The following is a 13,843-nucleotide window of genomic DNA, read 5'->3' as shown; positions in this document are numbered from 1 at the left end:
TAGAAAATCCCAAAGATGGGAGCCTGGGTGGCTCAGTTGGTTAAGCGTCTGGCTTAGGCTCAGGTCATGATCTCATGGTTCGTGGGTTCCAGCCCCACATCAGGCTCTGTGCTGACAGCTAGCTCAGAACCTGGAGCCTACTTCAGATTCTGTATCTCCCTCTCTCTCTGACCTTCCCCTACTCACGCTGTCTCTCTCTGTCTCTCAAAAATAAATAAAAAACATTAAAAAAATTAAAAAAGGAAAATCCCAAAGAATACAGCCCCCTACACACACACACTACTAGAGCTAATAAACAAATCCAAAGTTATAGAGTACAACATCAACACGCAAAAATTATGCTTTTATATGTCATCAATGAACAATCTGAAAAGGAAATAAAGAAAACAATGTCATTTAAAATAGCATCTATCTGAAAGACTAAAATACCTGGGAAGTAGAAAGTTTTAACAATGAAAACTACAAAAAAAAAAAATTGCCAAAGGTCTGAATGAAGACAATTAAATGGAAAGGTAACCCATATGTATTGGTTGAACAAATTGATATTTTTAAAGTGACAGTAATCTCCAATGCAATCTACAGATTCATTGTAATCCCTATAATAGTAGAAACTGCCTCTTTTTCAGAAATGTTTTTAAAAGCCTATCTTTAAATTCATATTTGGTTACTAAGGGATACAAATAGCCAGAGCTATACTGAAAAAGAAAAACAAAGTTGGATAACTCTTACTTCCTGACTTTAAAAAACCACTACAGGGGCGCCTGAGTGGCTCAGCTGGTTAAGTGTCTGACTTTGGCTCAGGTCATGATCTCATGGTTTGTGGGTTCGAGCCCCGTGTTGGGCTCTGTGCTGACAACTAGCTCAGAGTCTGGAGCCTGCTTCAGATTCTGTATCTCCCTCTCTCTCTGCCCCTCCCCTGCTCACACTGTCTCTCTCTGTCTCTCAAAAATAAATTAAAAAAAAAAACACTACAAAGATACAATAATCAAAATACTGTGGTACTGGTAAATGATAAACATAAATATCAATGGAGTAGAAATGAGTGTCCAGTTTAAACCCATTCATGGCCAATTATTTTTTGACAAAAGCATCGAGGCTATTCTTTAAGGAAAGAATAATCTCTTCAAGAAATGGTGCTAAGGTAACTGGATAACCAAAATAATGAAGTTGGATGCCTGCTTGACTCCATGTAAAAAATTCACTTGAGACGTGTCAACAGTGTAAATACCATTCACATTTTAAAATTTAAGTGCTAAAGTTTAAAAACTATTAGAATAAAACATAGGTATACATCTTCATGACCTGGGATTTGGCAGCAGATTCTTATATTTGATACCAACATAATAAGCAACAACATTTTTAAAAAACAGATAAATTGGACTTCATAAAGAAAAGCTTTGGTGCATTAAAAAACAACATCAAGAAGCAAACTGCAAATGGGACAAACTATTTTTAAATCATTAGCTCATCAGCACTTAATACCCAGAATACACAAGATCTCTTACAATTCAACAACGACAACAAGAAAACCAAACAACCGATTAAATACGAGCAAAAAGCTTGAGAAACAGCACTTACAAAAAGATATACAAATGGCCAACCAGCACATGAAAAGATGTTGAACAACATTGGTCATTAAGGAAATTCAAACCCAAAGCACAACAAAATGCAATGTCACCATCCCAAAGATATCTTGAAAGAGAGAGAAGAATGCGAAAGACAAGAACTACTTGAAAAAAAAAAAAAAACAGAGAAATAGGAACATTTATGCATTGCTAACAGGAAGGAGAAATCACACAGTTACTGTGGAAAACAGTTCAATAGTTTCTTAAAAAGTTAAATTGGAATTACGATATGACCTAGTGATTGCATATCAGTATATGTCCAAGAAAAAATGGCAATATATATCTACACAGAATCTTATAGATGGATGTTTATAACATTATTTATAATAGCCAAAAGGTAGAAACAACCCAAATGTTCATTAATTGTTAAATGGATTAACAAATGTGTTTCCATAAAATAAAATATTATACAAACATAAAGAAAAAAATCCCCAATGCATGCTGTAGCATGGATGAACCTTGTAAAATTATGGTAAGTAAAAAAAAAATGTAACACAAAACATTATAAATTGTACTTTTCCTTTTATATGAAAACCCCAAATAGGCTAATTCATTTAGACAGAAAGTAGATTGACAGTTTCAGTAGACGGGGTTAGGGAGTGGTGGGAAGTGACTACTTAAGAGATATGGGATACCCTTTTGGAGTGATATAAAAGCTTCAAAACTAATAAGTGGTGGCATTTATACAACACTGTTAATAGTTCAAATGTCACTAAATTGTACACATTCGTTGAACTATGTTTATGTTCATTTTAGCTCAATAAATTGAAAAAGATCTTTCCATCACTCATGACCTGAGCCGAATCAAGAATTGGACCCTTAACTTAATAAGCCACTCAGGTAGACCTAACCATGGGTCCTTTTAGATTATGTTTCTGGATACACATGGTAGAAGCTGAGTAAGTTTCAATTGCTTGTGACTCAAATTGCTGAAGAAAAACATCATTATTATCGAATGCAACTGCTAATGTTCAGTTTTGTTTTTCTTTGTTAGATACGTTTTGGAACACCAGTTCTGAAACAGGCGTCTGCTGGTTTCTAGAGTTAAAAGTGCTAAGCAAAGAGCATAGGTGTTAAGATGTTGGAGAGTAGGATGGCTTATGCCTGCATTATCCCGCGAACACAACTAGTATTATCTCAAATCATTCCGAACACCTAGGAAATTGATCTGAGGACTGAGAGAACAAACTGCACAGATAGAGGGAGACAAGAGGCCACACCGTGTAAGTTCAGAGGTGTGGAGACACGATTTGGGGGAGGAAAGAACTGCTGGTGCTACAGCCCTGATCAGCAACAAGTGAGAGACCGCACACGTGAGAGTGTCTGAGTAGGACACAGGGCAAACACATCCCCTAAACCTTGACTGAGACAATGAGAAGGGATGATAATAACAAGTTTTTAAAAGCAGTGGAGCTAAAGGCTGCAGTTTTAGAAGTTCACACATTGCCAAGGGGGATCCCAGTGGGCAAAGAGGTTCTCTCCAGTGGAGAAGGAGGGCCCGGGAGTAGACACTTTGGTCTGAGGATCCCCTAGGTCACACAGGGTGAGACGGTTCCCCTTTCTGGAGTGGATTTGGGAGAAGTGGCACTGCCTTTCTAGGGACAAAAGAGCTGGTGGGCGCCATTCAGCTTCCCCATTTATTAGCAAAGGAGCAGAAGCAGCTGCTGAGGGCAGCTAACTTGGATGCAGGCTTTTGCTGCACTTTACCATATACTCCAAGCCACTGTGCATTCATGTGATTGCCATTCTCAGACAAACTGTCACTAGCCACAATGCAGCAAAACCCTCCTGACGAGGACCAGCACTAGTCTGTAGAAGACTGAGTCCTTAAAATTTGGTGTTTTGAAATCCAGCTTGCATGCCTGAGATAAAACACAGGAGCACTATGTCACCAGGTGAGCAGACAACTCAGACACAGACAAGGTGAAGGCAAGGATCTGAGGGAAGCCAGGAACAAATAAGGGAAGATGGTTCACTCTTCTGTGAGAGCTCCCTGCACAGCAGGAAACACAATGAACACAGAGAGACTTCACCTCTTTGGCACAGCAGCCACTGGAGACTTGGGCCGCGCAGACGAAGCCCTGAAACCCTGCACATAGCAGGTGCTTGTGTGTGTGTGTGTGTGTGTGTGTGTGTGTGTGTGTCTATGGCAAGTGTGTCTGAGAATCAGTGCAGCATGCCTCTTCCCTACAAAAGCAGCAGAAAGCCCCCACACCCACTAAGTCTACTTACCACAGAGTGGTACAAAGCTTCAGCTCTGAAAGAAATAGGATCTAACCTCTATTAACAAGCAGTCCAAAACAAACCTAGTTAAAGCTTACCAAACACTGGACAAGGCCCAAACACACTCTACTGTGGGCAAGGAGATACTCTGCAGAGGACTGACTTGAGCGAAATAACAACCAAAACACAACAGCAGAATGCACAACAGCATACACCAGAAACACCTCCTGAAGCATCAGGCCCTGAAAGTCTTCTTAATATAGCCACTTTTCTCAGGAGCAGGAAACATAACTGGCTTTCAAACATACAGAGGACAGAAACCTAGACAAAATGCCAAGATGGAGGAATTCATCCCCCCCATCTCCCCAGCAAATTGACTGATCTAATCAATACAGATAAGTAATATGCATGAACCAGTATTTAAAACAACATTTATAAGGATATTAGTTGAGCTACACAAAAGCAGAAGAGATACCAGGGAGTCCCTTACCACAGAGATAAAAGACCCCAAAACTAGTCAGGGCCAAAAAAAAAAAATGCTATAATCCAGATGTAAAACCAACTGTATGTAATGACTACAAATATAGGAAGCAGAGAAATGAATAAGAGATACAGAAGACAAGGTTATAGAAAATAAAGAAGCTGAAAAGAAGGAAGGAAAAATATTGGATCATAAAGTAGACTTAGAAAACTCAGCAACTTCATAAAGCATAATAATATTTATATCATAGGAGTCCCAGAAGAAAGCAAAATGAAAATGGGCAGAATGTTTATTTGAGCAATTATAGCTGTAAACTTCCCTAATCTGGGGATGGAAACAGATATCCAAATCCAGGAGGCACAGAAAACTCCCATCAAAATCTACAAAGGCAGGCCAAATATCAAGACATATCATATTAAAATTTGCAAAACATGAAAATAAGGAAAGAATCTTGAAGGCATCAAGGGAAAATAAATCTCTAACCTACAAAGAAAGACAAATCAGTTTAACAGCAGATCTCTCCATAGAAGGGAGTGGCATGAAATTTTCAACCTGCTGATGGTAAAAATATGCAGCCAAGAATATTTTATCCAGTGAGATTATCATTCGGAATAGTGAGATAAATAGTTTCTCAGAGAAACAAAAATTAAAGGAGTTCATGACTACTAAACCAGTCCTGCAAGAAATATTAAAGGGGACACTGAGAAAGAAAGATCAAAAGCAACAAGGACTAGAAAGAAACAAAGAAAATCTCCAGAAACATGGACTATAGGTAGTACAATGGCACCAAATTCTTATCTATCAATAATCACTCTGAATGTAAATGGACTAATTGTTCCAATCAAAAGACATAGGGTATCAGAATGGCTAAGAGAAACAAGACCCATCTATAGGCTACTGACAAGAGTCATTTTAGAATTAAAGACACCTGCAGATTGAAAGTGAGGGGATGAAGAACCATTTATCATGCTAATGTATGTCAAAAGAAAGCCAGTAAAGCCATAATTACATCAGACAAAGTGGATTATAAATCAAATATTTTTCTAAAGAGATGAAGAAGGACACTCTCTAATAATAAAGGCATGTATCCAGCAAGAAGATATCTCCCTGCTTGTGCTCACACTCTCTCTCCCTAAAATAAAAAATAAAAAGAAAATGAGCATTTTTGTTCATTAAGACAGTATGGTACTGGCACATAAACAGACACATAGATCAATGGAACAGAAGGAAAAAATCCAAAATTGGACTCACAACTATATGGTCAACTCATCATTGACAAAGCAGGAAGAAAATCCTATGGAAAAAAAGACCATCTCTTTTACAAATGGTATTGGGAAAACTGGACAGCAACATGCAGAAGAATGAAACTGGACCACTTTCTTACACCATACACAAAAATAAATTCATAACAAATAAAAGACCTAAATGTGAGACAGGAAACCATCAAAATCCTAAAGGAGAACACAGGCAGCAAACTCTTTGAATTGGCCATAGCAACTTCTTACTAGACACATCTTTGGAGGCAAGGGAAACAAAAGCAAATATAGACTATCAGGACTTCATCAAGGTAAAAAGCTTCTGCCCAGCAAAGCTAGCGATCAGCAAAAAGAAAAGGCAACCCTCAGAATGGGAGAAGATATTTGCAACTGACATATCTGATAAAGGATTAGTATACAAAATCTATAAAGAATTTATCAAACTCAACACACAAAAAAACAAATAATCCAGTTAAGAAATGGGCAGAGAACATGAAGAGCCATATTTCCAAAGAAGACACGCATGTGGCTAGCAGACACATGAAAAGATGCTCAACATCACTCATCAGGGAAACACAAACCAAAACTACTATGAGATACCACTTCACACCTGTCAAAATGGCTAAAATAATTAACAACTTAGGAAACAACAGATGTTGGTGAGGAGGCAGAGAAAGAGAAACCCTCTTACACTGTTGTAAATGCAAACTGGTGCAGCCACTCCCCAAAAAAAGTGTGGAAGTTCCTCATAAAGCAAAAATAGAACTATCCTAAAAATAGAACAGTCCGCCAATTGCACTACTAGGTATTTATCCAAAGGATACAAAAGTACTTCTTCAAAGAGGCACATGGACCCTGATGCTTTAACAGTAGTATCAACAATAGCCAATATGGAAAGAGCCTACATGTCCATCAACTGATGAACAGATAAAAAAGAAGTGGTATACTTTTATAATGGAATATTACTTAGCTGTCAAAAAGAATGAAATCTTGCCATTTGCAATGAGATGGATGGAGTTGGAGTGTGTTATGCTAAGCATAATAAGTCAGTCAGAGAAAGACAAATACCATATGATTTCACTTATATGTAGAATTTAAGGAACAAAACAGGGGGAAAAAAGAGAAAGGGAGGCAAACCATAAGAGACCATTAACTATAGAGGAAAGACTGAGGGTTGTTGGAGGTGGATGGAGGATTGGCTAAAATGGGTGATGGATATTGAGGAGGGCACTTGTTATGAGCACTGAGGGTTACATGTAAGTGATGAATCACTAGATTCTACCCCCAAAATCAGTATTGCCCTATTTGTTAAATAACTAGAATTTAGATTAAAACTTGGAACAAACAAAAAATAATATTAAAAACTATATAAATACAAATAAAGCAAATAAGCTAGCTAGCTAAGAAAAGGTAACAGGTATCCTGAAGAAAGGATGATAGTGGGAAAGAAAATAATGTATAAGTATATAAATACTTTTTGAGAACATGTGTGAAGAAGAAACAAATATAGTGGTGAGAAAAACATTATAGAGAAAATGACATTTTGTGAATCCCGACTGACAAGAAGGAGCCTGAAAGGGGAAACGTAGAGAGCAAGAGAATTTCAGACAAGAGGCTGACGAACTGACAAGATCTTAAGGTCAGATAACTTCAGAGTATTCAAGAAGAAAGAAAGCTTTTTGGTTAAAGTACAGTAACAGTATTACCACTGACAGTGTGGAAAATTATCCAAGCCCTGTGATTCAGGAAAATCCTCCTGCCTGTTTGTGTAAAGGAACCTTCTTTCAGCATAGAAACACTCATGTGACTTTATTAACAGATGACGAGCCCAGGCTCAGAGCCTCCAACTTCTCATTTTTAGCTTTATAAATGATAGGGTGAAGTACTTGTACGTACTGATAAATCAGAACAAAATGATAATCATTCTGACTTGATGAAACTTTAGTTAAGCTTCTTTCAAGCCCCCGAACTTTGAGAAAACTTCAGCCTCAACTCCTCCTGGGAATAAGCTGACTTCTGAGTAAAATATACTCTAATCTACTGTCTGATTATGCCCCATCACACCTGTTTCTTCCTCCTTCTTGTATTGTTGTATTTAGTGTTGCTTGCTCCTTATTACAGAAGAAAAAAAGCTTTTTTGCCTCACCTGGGGGACATTTGCAGCTCTCCTGGTCAGAGCTTTCCCATCTTTCAATAGTTTATCCCTGCATTACAACATTTTCCATTTTTTAATAATCCTTTTGAATATAGTCTCCCTTACCCAAGCTCTATTTTTTTTAATTAATAGACACCCATATTATGAATTTAGGATTTTTTAAATTAAATATTTGGAAATCCCTTAAATAAATAAAAGAGGATATGTATGCGATCCACTGGGTTTTACTACATTTCTCTGAGCTATGAAGACAGACTAGAGTGAGGCAAGTTCTGTTTAGGATATTGTTGCAAAAATGGAGACTAGAATTTATGGCTTAGGCTGTACTAGGCACAATGGAGGAGGAAGGTTTTTAGGAATCAATGTGGAGTTGTGAAAACAGAATTGTGCTAGTGGGTTTAGGCCTGAGTTATGACAAAAAAAAGAATCAAAGTTGATTTCCGAGTTCTTGGCAAGAGTAATGGATACAGGAGCTGGGAAAGATTGAAGGAAATTGGGTTTCATTTCTAGTGGAGATATCAAGTGAGTTATTAAATTTTGAAATCCTGAGCTCACAGGAAAAGAAAAATACAATCAGAGAATACTAACCATAATGTCCTTAGCACAGAGATTAAATGAAAGCCAAGGGCCAAAGTAAAGGATGGAAATAAAGAGAAGGGACCTATCCCTGAGCTTAAAGGCACTTCATTTCTGTGAACCTGATGAAAAAGAACCAGCAATGAAAATTGAGTCAGCCAACTCTGACAGAGGAAGGAAACCAGGTGACTTAAATGTAATGTCCCATAATGGAAAATCTTTGCAATTTACTTTATTTTGTTCTACTGTTACAGTATAAATACACCCACCTACTGCTGTCACTAGGGCTAAGTACCCTTTATGTCCTATTAATATTTCCCTTTCATCCCAGTAGTCCACTCTAATTTCTGATATAGGATCAGGTGTTACAGAAATGTGGTCCAACAGGTTCTGCATGTATTTAAATTTTATCTAACTCTCCTTTCTACCTATTCAATGGCTATATTCAGTATTCTTCACTAGATTTTTAACTTACAGTTCTGTTCTCTCACTTAATAGAACACTGCAAATATTTGTTGTGCAAATTATTAAAATGTAGAAAGATAAGCAAGTTGAAAGGGACAATAAGAAATTCCATTTGGGGCACAGTGCGTTTGAGATACCCATTTATACTCAGATCAAGATGAAGTAATGGGAATTTTAAGATGCTTCAGCCTAATCACTTTGTGTTAATGCAATTGTTAAAAAGAAAGTTGAGTCTGAGTGCTGTGGCTGAGAAAAGATCTCACTTTAGGAGGACGGGGAAGAAGGTATTTACACTCTACCTATAGTGTGTACTTCTACTTCTTCTATAAGTATATTAATGTTAATTTCATGGGTGGGTAACAAAAAAAATCAAAATCCAACAGCAAAGTATCTGAGACCTGATATATATTCTCCATAAACATTAATACTTCTGACTTTCAAATTTATAACAGAACATGAAATATTCATCTGTGATTCTTGAAGCTTAAGGAAATGTTTGCAATGGAAATAATATATTTACTTTTTATTTTATTAATTACACTTTAAGATTAATTTTGAAAGTTATATTAATACCAAATTATTATTGTGGTCCTTCAGTTCAAACGGATGTAGAATAATTCTTTATATAGTAAAGTGACAATTATGGCTGAAATGTCCAATATTTTTAAACATATAAACAGAACACAATATACTAATGGCCTTATATTTATAAGTAAATTATTTTATGATCATAATATGCATATATTATAATTATATAAATAACATAAACTTAAATACAAAACTCTATACGTAGTACTCTGGATATCTATAAAAAACTATAAATAATACTCTATAAATAGTACCAATGATGCAATTATTGAATTGAGGATATAAATTAAATCATAAAATATTGAATAATGTTTATTTTACACAAATTGGTTTTTGCCTAGCAAAATAAACCATGAATTTTTAATTCTCTTTACTGTTGATCATCTTCCTATATCAAGGTTAGTTTGTAGCTGTGTCATAAATAAAATCAGCTGCCTACTGTTTAAAACACAATTTTACTTCTCATTAAAAAAATTGTTACCATTTATATCACTTGTGAGAAAATTTCCTCATAAGTTTTTTTAAATTAACCTTTTAAAAGAGTGAAATGTGTAGAAAAAGCAAAATAAATAACTTGATGTAAGAAATAATTTACCTATCATTAAGATAAAAAAGTTAAATTTTGATGTCATCTTGGGAATCTTTTTTAGGTAGTTGATTATGTGAATTTTTCTGAAGCTGATTCATAATTTTGTCTTGATTCTGACAGTATTTGTAGAATAATAAAAGCTTGAATTCAAGAGAGTATCAACTAATCAAATTTGACCTTTCACTATTTATATTCATATTGTTTTCCAAATTTTCTATAATTTTTTTTTAAATCCTTCACTAATGTGGTACTTAAAGTTATCAACAGAACTTTGTTTGACCACTGCAGATGCTGTGCCTAAAAGGAAAGTTCCAACGGAATAACAATTTGCTAATCTGCCTGGATTGTGCAAACAGAACAGAAGAAAAAGCTCTTTCCTTAAGCAAAATAAAATTTTAATCCACTGGGCCCTATTTGTTTGACAAGCTTACCCTTTGGTCTAACATTTTTAGGATTCATTCAATACTTCCATTGAACTGGTTTGGCATTTGAAAGGTTTTAAAATGTGAATTGTCCATTCTACAATGTGGAAAAAAAAAATCAATAGTTTCTTCAACTGTTAAGGGCATAAAGCATAGACCCACTTAAATCAAGCAGTATAGAATACATCTGTACAGTTTCAATATTGGGCTAATTTTGCAAAATATATTATGCTGATTTTTCTATTACATTTTTAAAAGATTAACTTAAAATTAAAATTATGTTTAATCTTTTAATCTGTCAATCTTGTTTTGGTTGACAGATTATCAGTCTGACAGAAGATAATTTACCTATTTTAGCAAATGACTAATATTTTTTTGGCTTTCATTCAATTCTATTTTTATTATCTGCCCCAAACAATTTAAACTAAAAATGGTTAAATCAATGTACAGAAATCTGTTACATTTCTAGACACCAACAATGAAGGAACATAAAGAGAAATCAAGAAATCAATCCCACTTACAACTGCACCCAAAACCATAAGATACCTAGGAAAAACCTTACCAAAGAGGTAAAAGATCTGTACTCTGAAAAGATTTCTGATAACAATGCCAGATACAGATTATGATATTATGATAGATAAATAGATATATTGATAGATATAGTCTTAAAAGTCCACCTAGTCAATGAAATAATTTAGGCACAATGACAGCTATATGAAAGAAACTAAACCAGTAATTGATTTGTCAAATATGAATAATTCTCATTTTTTTTACTTTGATACTTTTATCAACATAATTATCTATTGTTTTGGGAGAAGTGATTTGTTTCACATTCTTACACACACACATACACACTCAGAAAAGAGAGAATTAATCTCTGAAAGTCTCTTAACACATTTTTTCAAAGTATAAATGTCATTATACTCTAAAATGCCTAGAATACAATTAGATTTATTCTATATTTGTTTTTTTTTTAACAAAAACTGCAAAGATCTTTGTTTATATATTGGCTCATTGAATTTGCAATTTAAGTGTGCATATACTAGCATATGATAACACATATTAGGTATTGGAACAGCAGCACATATATGAAACCAGAAATTTTCATTTTTTTAGAAAATTTTCCTGGAAGTGAATGCATTAAAATAAGATTCAACCAAAATAAAAGGCAAGGGAAGATCATTTAAAATAAGTAGCAAATGTCTCCTTACTGAAAAGAAAGTAGATAAAGAAGAAATGACAAAGAAAAAATACATTCTAATATATAAAGAAAAGATGTTTTTGATAATTTGTCATATGATTTTTGAATATTTACTGTGGGAAAGATTTGTAGTCGGGAGCGCCTAGGTGTCTCAGTCAGCTGAACAATCAACTCTTGATTTTGGCTCAGATCATGATAACAGGGTTGTGGGATCAAGCCCCACATGGGGCTCTGCACTAAGTGTGGAGCCTGCTTAAGACTCTTTCTCCCTCTGCCCCTCTCCCGTGCTTACTCTCTTTCTCAAATAATAATAATAATAATAATAATAATAATAATAATAATAATTGTCTTAACCGATGTGCTCGTCCCTGGCGTTCGGCGGTACCTGTCTTGTCCACTTTGACCGGCAGGGCAGAGAGTCCTCGTGGGTTCTTTTCCTGAGGGAGGGAGAGAAAGGGCAGGAAAAGGGGACGCACAGAGAGTAAAGACACAACTCACGGTTTCTGATCAGGCAAGAAAGAGAGCTTTATTCAGAAAACTGTCTCTTATAAAGGTTTCAAGGCAGGAGAACAAGGCAGCTGACCTAGGTCGGTTGCTAGGAAACAGGGTTAAGGGATTAAGGCTGGAGTAAAAGAGGAACCAGACTAAAGTGTTTTAGCACAGCGCCTGAGGGGCTGATACTACCCTGCCTGCAGGCGGTTGATCTTTGTTCTTCTGGCTTCTCCTCTGATGGGGAGTGGCGCTCCCCTGCCTATTTTTGCAACTCCCCTCAGGAAGTGACATATCCGGCTAGCAAATGGCCAAGCAGCTGAGATCTTTGCCGCTCCCCACAAATAATAATAAAAGGTTGTATAGGATTATTGAGGTTAAAAAGAAAAAAATAATAAGCCATCTTTATTATCAAGGAAACTGTAGCAAAGAATACATCAAAAGTTAATTTTAGGTTGATTATGTAGTCACTGATTTTAACCAGATAATATGACAAATATTTTAGAGAAATTTCTAAATGTTTTTAAAACTCCAATTGGGCCTTGAATTTGGAAAATTATAACATGTTTCACACTAATGATAAACATGGCCAGACTACCCTAACTCTCAATAGTTTCCTGATGTTCCTCAGAGCATGACCATCTAAGAGTAATACTATAATGTTGGTTAGAGGGAATTTGAATACCCATTTTTAGATGTAATGAAAATATGAGATTGCCTAGAGTTAGTCTGGGAGAAAATACAGAGACCTTGCATTTACACTAGAAATATGGTATGTTTTCTTGAAAATCTTATGAGTACTAGAATATAAATGTTTCAATTTTAACATAAATTTTGCCTAAAATATAGACAGCTATGTATTGAAATATAGTTGTATAAAATAATATTGAACATATATTTTTGTTGTATGTTATCAATAGTAAGGGCACAAAGAGAAAATTATTCCAGTTTTTCCACTTTATTTGGGCAAACAACATTACCCTACTTTAGTTATGGCATCTAAAATATACAGTAGTTACAATGACACTCCAAATGGATAAGCAAAGTAAAAAATCAGAACCCCAACTTCTATTGTAATGCCCAGAATTCGGGAGTCCCCCAGAAATGAACCACCAGAGTCCAGAGTCAAAGCCAAAAAGCAAGGGTCGTTTATTGCAGGTTCGAACCCGGGCCTCTGCTCACTCCAAGCTGGTGGAACCGAGAGAGCCAGAGAGCCCTGAACAAAGGTGGGGTAGGACTTTTATGAGTTTGGGAAGGGGGCGTTACAGGAAATTGTGACATAGGTACAGGGATCCAATTATTATTATACAATATTACTGACCCCAGGTTTATCCAATTACAACATTCAGAGTGTTAACCAATCACAGAGTAGGCCCAGGACCCAGGACCCTCATGTAGGGTGTAACTAGCCTTAGGCAATAACTGATCTAGGCCTGCCCTTAGGAATGCTAAGGGTATTACAAGGGTGGTCCCTTTTGCCTTGGGCACTGTGTAACCGCCTAATAGTTCTGGAGAGACTGACCTTTAGACCTAGTTTAGAGGGGAAACTTAAAGCCTGTCATGGCGTCTACCAGGTTCAGACTCGTGTTCTTACACTATTTCATGTAATTAGACTTATACAGAAATTAGAAGGTTAAGTAACAACTAGTTAATCACCTAATTTCACAGCTATCTGAAGTGGCAATCATTGTATAGCAGCTTATCTATGATACATTCAAGATAAAAATGATGGAAAATAATTGCATATATTAAAAAATAGTGTTATATTCTAAA

The sequence above is a fragment of the Suricata suricatta genome, chromosome 1 (genome assembly GCF_006229205.1).
Source record: "Suricata suricatta isolate VVHF042 chromosome 1, meerkat_22Aug2017_6uvM2_HiC, whole genome shotgun sequence".
Lineage (NCBI taxonomy): Eukaryota > Metazoa > Chordata > Mammalia > Carnivora > Herpestidae > Suricata > Suricata suricatta.
This window is presented reverse-complemented; position numbering follows the sequence as displayed.